Here is a 7,675-nt window from a genome sequence, read left to right on the forward strand (position 1 = left end):
GTTTTTGTTAGATTTTGATTCTAGGTATATAGCATCCATACATATAATTAGTTAGGTATGTAATCATGTATTGTGAAATAAAGTTAAATTTGAGTTGTTTTGTTGATAAGTATAGGTATGAATCAAATTATTATAACTAGGTATATACTCACAATTTGAAAATTTTAAAAAATTTGAGTGATTTTGTGCATTAGATACCATGGTGCCCGGGCACCATGGTGCCCCATATGAGTGTCCTATATATATATATATATATATATATATATATATATATATATATATATATATATATATATATATATATATATATATATATATATATATATATATATATATATATATATATATATATATATATATATATATATATATATATATATATATATATATATATATATGCTTCATCTTTTCTGGGGTTCACGAGTCACACAGACTAGCTGCTTTAGAAGTAGTACTATGTATTGTGCATGATGTTCACAGTTAAATCTGCAATTTTTTCCATGCTGGAGTGTTTTTATAGGTTTGCGGAAGGAATTAAGTTGAATATATATAGCTATATAATTATATATATATTTATCTTGCGATCCTGAGTCTTCTGACATTTTCCATCCAAGTTGTAGGTCTGATGCATGGCTTATTTCAAGATGTAGTTTCTGGTTTGCTTACTAATAACATCTCTTCAGGTATTCATTAATTAGGAACTACTATACTTTACCTACTGGAAGGAGGATTTGTTTAAATCTATAAATTTGTGCTGGTTGCATCCTCAACAATAAGTTACACTGATCTCTCTGAACCAAGTACTTCCTCTAGCAGATAATATATGAAGTTAGATTTTTTTTTTCAAGGTCCAATGCATGGCTTAAATCATAATTTTATATTAGATAAATATTATAAGATCTAATAAGTTTATGAGATTACAACAGTACTTATTGGTGACGGTCAAAATTTGAAAAAAATCTTATTACAAATGTTAAATTAATATTTGTGACCGGTGGGAGCATGTATCTATCTTAATTATGTGTTTTGGGATGCTTTTATTATATTTTTCTGCATAATAAAATATTTTTTGAGCTCTTTTCATTCTAATCCCCCCCTCCCCCCCCCCAACCTGTGTGTGCTCCTAAAAAGATTGTTCCCTCTTATGATAAGTAATACTCCATTATTTCAAAATTAAACTAACGTATGCCATGTAAAGGAAAATAGAGGGATTATATATACGGTTATGCTTCTAACTTCACACAAGTTTATAACTATACTAGTTAGGCACTTCGTAGTAGCTCACACATAATTAGACGGGAAGATCTTGGATGAATTGTATTGTTATGGCTGTAGATTTGCATTTAACATCGTTCTGCATATTAAAAACCCAACTGTTCTGAATGTTGGGTAATTTAGAGCTCATCTATTATAAGCTATGGGCTTAATTATGACAAGTTGGCATATATTAACTATGAACTATTAAAACATAAAAAAAAATCTGTAACTGATAGTCTATACTGAAGTAGAACAAAATAATTACAATTTTCAATTTTATAAAATTATTAAAACAAGAAAAATGATGTAATTGGGACCCCAAAACCGCGTACAACTACGTATTATTAACAATTTTTTTATTAAATAATGCCAACTCTATAATTGAGTCTCCAAACACGAAACAATTCAATTTTTATTAATTTCAAATTTTAGACTCCTCGAAGCCCTTGTAGAGCAAAAGAGCTGCACGTTAACTCCTCACACTACTTAAAAAACCATTTTTCCAAACGGTCGGTTCCTATTTTTGCGTGTGGTTGAGCCGCTCATCTGCCCTAAAATGTCTGCAAAAATCGCTATTTTTTCATGCAGGTGGCGCAACCGCATGCGGTAATTTGATTTTCGCGTGTGGGTGCTTATGTCGTCCTCACGCAAAAACAAAAAACCAAAAAAAAACAAAAATCTCAAAAATCAAAACATCTTGCCGTCGACGCTCGTTGTCGTCGGTGCTGCCGCCCGCCGTCACTGTCGCCGAGTATGTGTGGGGTTAGGCTCCTCTCGTCGTCACTGCCAGATCCGTGCGGAGCCAGGTGAGGGACAGCCCCCGCCGAGCCCGTCGCCTGCTGTCGAGCCGATCGTCGTCCACTGCCGCAAGCTATCGCCATCACCGAGTTCGCGTGGGGCCCCGCTCCTTCCACCGCCGCTGGATCCGTGCGAGGCTAGGTGGGGGACAGCCACCGTCGCCAAATCCGAGTGGGCGATGACACCACCGAGCCCGGGCGTCGCCCGCTACCGAGCCACCAGCCGCTACCCACTACCGAGTCGTCGCCGCCGCTTTGGAATGAGAGAGGGGAGGAATGAGAAATGAGAGAGAGAGAGAGAGGAGGTGTGAATGAGGGAGAGGAGGTTGGAGAGGAGGGGAGATAATAAGGGACTTGGAAAAAATTGTAGTGTTGAGAGGGAAAAGAAGGCAAGTTAGAATTCTAGCGGATCCCCTTAAGAGGCCTGCCCACCAAAATATATTTTCTCATGCGGTCCTTTAAAAGATCCACATGTGAAAATATGCTCATTTTTTTATGTGAGTAAGTTAAGAGGTCCGCTTGCGAAAATTGATTTTTGCATACATGCATTTTAAGGAGCCGTACATGACACGGTTAATTATGGTCCACTTGCAATTTAAAGGGGTCTCATTCACAAAAATCATTTGTATAGTAGTGTCACTAGCTGTCGTCGTTGATAATTCATGTTTTATTTGTGGTTTCTCTCTTTTCTATATATTTAATATGCTCTATGGAGAACTCTTTAATTATGGGAAAATAAGATCGATACTTGAATAAAGATATATATAGATAGAGAGAGTGAGTTTTCCATTCTTTTAGGTTGACGGAAGGATTGCTATGGTTTTTCTAGAACTAGCAGAAAGACCAAAATCGAAACGAATGGACATTAGTATATACAATTTGGCTTGGTAGTGGTACGAGTTATCTCTTGGTGTAGCAAGAAGGAATTTTTTTTTATATTTATATTTATTTTTAAAAATATTTAAAAAATAAATTACCATTTTAAAGTTTGGCAAAAATATACTCCTCCCGCCCACCCTAATAGAGGGAGAGAAGGGCCTAAATGTAAAATTTTCTACAACACATAAGACGTAGTTTTGTACTAATTGTAAAATTCTCATATGATGTCGGATGAAGTTAAAAGTTTATATAAAAATTGTAGAGCTCGACGATATTTATAACTTTGTAGTTGACAACTTTTTCATTAAAATAATTTATGGGTCATAATATTTATATTTATATTTGTATTTAGCCCCCTCTCGTGGGTTTTCACTAATCTGAAAATTAATATTGATTATTTCATGCTTTAATAGTTTTAAATGAATGAATGGCTAAGTACAAAATTATAGATCTCGTCGAGCTCTACATCTTTGCTATAGAGCTTGTCTCCATCGGAGGTTGTTTAAAATGTAGATATGAGAATTTGTAAAAATAAATCTAAGACATTATAAGGAATATTTGGACCCATAAGTTATTTTAATGAAAAATTAATCAACTACAAAGTTGTAGATCTTGTCGAGCTATATAATTTTCATGTAAACTTTAACTTCATCCGACATCATACGAGAATTTTACAATCATACAAATACTTCATGCTATGTGTTGCAGAAAATTTTACATTTAGAGGGTGAGAAGGATTTAAATGCAAATATTTTTGAACCCCGTGCTGCTACATCACATAAATCGCTCTCTATTAGAGGGCGGGAGGAGGATATTTTTGCAAATATTTGAAACGGTAATTTATTTTTGTAAATCTTTTAAAAATAAATATAAATATAAAAAAGTTCTAGCAAGAAGCAGCTGTATGGGTGGTGTGGGTCAATTGGGTTGGGCTGCAAGGAGGAGGGGTTGGGTTGGAAGGGGTCTATAATAGTTGAATTGGATACATCTGATTTACGCATTTTTACATATATCTTATTGAATTGAATTCCTTTTTGATGAAAAAATAAAGAGCAACCATGCTTCTACAGTAGTTGTGACTAGGGGTGAAAATGGTACGGAAATGGACGGAAACCATCTTTTATCGGTTTCGTTTTCATATTTTTTTTCGGAATCGGAATCAGAAACCCCGGATACGAAAACGGAATTGAATATTATCGAAACCGAAAACGAACCGGCGCGAATACGGTAACGAAAATTTATCGGAAAAAACCCCTCAAACTGATAAATCCAATTGTCAAGTCTCAACGGTCAACAATTCATCATAAAACACAATCATATAAGTCCAATTGTTAAGTATCAACGGTACATCACAAAACACAATCTATGGAATAAATTATCTATCTTTAAAAGAGTAATGCTGTTGATAAATCCTAAATGCAGGAAAAAAATATTCTTATGTAATTTTAGATTTGCATAACAAATATTTTTTAAAAAAATAACAGCCAAACACCATGGTATTCAATATTCAATGCTTAAGAAAAAAGAATCCAGGGTATTTCAGTTACAAAAATTCCAGTAATTCCGAGAAAATTTCCGAAAAGTTTCTGACCAATTCTGGAGTTCCGATGGAAACTGCCCATCTCATTTTTTAGTCCGTTACCGAGAAAATATTGCTGAATTCATTTCCGTTTCCGAAAAATTCTGACTGATAGATTCCGTTTTCAAAAATAGGTTCGGAATCTAGAAAGTTTTCGTACAGTTTTCACTCCTAGTTGTGACCATATGGTGCGATCAGATCCGGCCTGCATTCATCTTGGCGATTAAGGCCTCGCAAGACCAAGCAAAGTAGCATGCATCCCAATAAAAGTAAACACCAAGGTGATCTTGACATCCGGTGATTTCCGGCGAAGCGGCGTACTATATTCCGGCCCCCATCATTTGTCTTTTAGATGGAACAAGCCAAATGGCATATTTATAAAAAAAAATAATTTGTGAATAAAACTTTTATATAGGTGTTCTAAGCGATCTAAAAGCAAAATCTGAAAAATAAACTTCGATGAAAAAACGTTAAAATCAATTTCAAATTTATGGTTGAAAATTTAAATTTTGGCTGATAAGCATAAGCGAAAAGATGAGGCTGTCGATACGACGGCGGGTTTCAGATTGATGAGTGTTGATACCAACTGTAGGACCAAGCAACGTAGTTGAGAAGAGTTATTGTTCCACATAGTATGTGGTATTGAAACCTTGGAAACTGAAGCATATAAGTAGATGATAGTATAAACAAACTGAATATAAATGTTGTTAGAATGCATTTTGTTGGACCAAAATGCTGCAGTTTGGTGGGAAGGAAATTGGAGGAAATGACTGATTCATGTACATCAATACAAATTGATGGGGTAGAGCCGTAGAGGGATCATCAGACTGCAGGAGAATTTTTGGGAGGAGGATACATGGGGCAAGAGAAATAAATCTACTCATTTATTGGTTCAAAACATAACTGGAAATGTAAACCGAATTTATTCAAGAAGGGTACAATCTATTTGTGCAAGTACCCTATATATACTACTTAGATAGCTTTTCAGACTGAAAATGTAATAGACAACCTTATCAGAGTGCTTAAATTCAGAGCACAAATGGTAAAAGAGAATAGGCAAATAGGCATTCCTTCCCTACTCCTTCAGAAACATTTTTCTCTAAAAGAGAAATAGCAAATTGAAAATTGTAGTATCCGGAAGAAAGTTTACCATCACTACCATGCAGGAACAATGTGCCAATATGTATGCATACTAAAATGCGCCATTCTGCTATTTTTCTTAAATTCTTCATGCTTCCCAATTTTTACTTGAATTTTCGAAGCAAACTTAATAGTTTTAAAGCAACAAAAACCAATTTCCGAGTTTATAAAAATGATAAACCTAAATATAATCCTCTCCTTCTCTTTGGGCCGAATCTGACCCAAAGCTCTTACTCTTTCAGCCCGTGCAAAAGCGTCCACTTCTTATACCCCTCCACTCTTCTCCTGAAAAAAAATGCATACTAGGTCCCTTATTTTTACATCGGATTACAAAGTCATCCCTCAACTTAGGGTGTGTTTAGTTCACGCTAAAATTGGAAGTTTGGTTGAAATTGGAGCGATGTAACAGAAAAGTTGGAAGTTTTTATGTGCGTAGAAAAGTTTTGATGTGATGGAAAAGTTGGAATTTTTTTTTAAAAAAATTACAACTAAACACGGTGTTACAAAACCAAGTCACTCTAGATAGTTTTGACCGGTTTTATCCGATATGGCAGCTGAGTCAGCGTGAGACCGATATGGCCAGCTAAGTCAGCGTGAGACATGTAAACCCCACGTGTGAGAGTACCCTCTCTCTCCCTTCCTCCTTCCCCATCTCTCTCTCTCTCCCACTTTTCTCGTTTCAAGAAAATTTCATCTGGGCAGGCCAGCCGACGGGGCGATCGAGGCGGGAGAGGAGGAGGTCCGGCGGCGCGGCAATGCGGGAGAAGGGGCAACGCGGTGGTGGCGGCAGCGACGCGGGAGAAGGGGTAACGTGGCGGCGGTGGCGGTGGCCGCGACGGGGCGCGGAGGAGGAGGCGGGGCCGCCTGCTGGAGCGTGCGGATGCGGCTCCGTCGTCACCGCCGGCTGTAGAGCGTCGGCGCGGCTCCGTCGGCCAGGCGCTGCAAGAACTAGCGGGAGTGCGCAGGAGGAGGAGCCAGACGATGAGGTGGCGGCGACGATGATGTCCGGACAGGTTGGTTCAAACATGAACCTAGACGGCGAGCTCCGGAAGATCAAGGACCAATTCGCGACATGGAAGAAAGACTACAAGTCTCGGTTGAAGGAGACCAAGGTAAATATTCAGAAGGTTGGTGAGGAGAAATGCCGGAAAAGATGGCGGGGGAAGAAGAGCTCAAAGTGAATGCATTTAATCTAAATCCGAGTGCATTTCGCTTCATTCCCTGCTACTGCATCAAAGACGAGACAATGGAAAAGACTGGGGAGTGAAAAGATTGCAGCCTCGATGTTGAGGTTCTTGTCTTCCTCATCACAAGGCTGACAAGATGACGACGACGATGAGCTCCATCGTCAATGGCGGTGCTGGTACTCGTCCGGAGTTCAGCTTATCGAAGAAAGGATTATATATGTGAAAGCAAGAAGTCTGTACATGCATATTAGTTCTTCGTTGTCAGTGCATGTATGCCATCTTGTATGTAGAGAGATGAACCTGAGATATGGAAGGGTAATTAAATACAGATTATCCGCCATGAGCGAATAGAGATAATGTAACATCAGTCCTGTAATATGTGTACAGTAAAAAATCATCGAATTTGCAAGGTGTTTTTACTCCATTCCTGCCTTGTCTGCAAATATCTTGTCTCTGTCGCAACTGAAGTCTGCAAAAAGATTGTTCCTTCAGAAATCTGAATGATGAACTCTGGTGTACTTTTTCCCTCTTCTCCCATCCCTCGTGGGTCTCCTTCTCCCCGTTGGGCCGCAGCCGCCCCTAGCCTCCTCGGCCCGCAGCCACAGTGGCCCAGCTCCCCTTCCCCCCTCCTCTCCCGCACGTGGTCTGCGTCCACCCTGTCGGCCCACGCCGCTCGCCCCTGCGCGGACCAGCCGGCCCAAGAAGGCGACGCGTCATCGTCTTCCTCCAGCCGCGCCTGTTCCTCTCTCCCCCGGCCGAACCCGAGTGCCGCCACCACGCCCATCCACCTCCTCGCTCGTTTCCACTTCCGATTGATTGCAAAAATTGTTTCCTGG

General features: G+C 38.8%; 1 long non-coding RNA gene across 1 annotated transcript; it reads left to right on the forward strand.

Moving 5' to 3' along the window:
• The first annotated feature begins 383 nt into the window (after nucleotides 1-383).
• On the forward strand, nucleotides 384-7,263 carry LOC136355517 (uncharacterized). Its single transcript, XR_010739790.1, has 2 exons — nucleotides 384-6,267; nucleotides 6,355-7,263. It is a non-coding gene; the product is annotated as an uncharacterized lncRNA (long non-coding RNA).
• The last annotated feature ends 412 nt before the right edge of the window (nucleotides 7,264-7,675 follow it).

The sequence above is a fragment of the Oryza sativa genome, chromosome 3 (genome assembly GCF_034140825.1).
Source record: "Oryza sativa Japonica Group chromosome 3, ASM3414082v1".
NCBI lineage: Eukaryota > Viridiplantae > Streptophyta > Magnoliopsida > Poales > Poaceae > Oryza > Oryza sativa.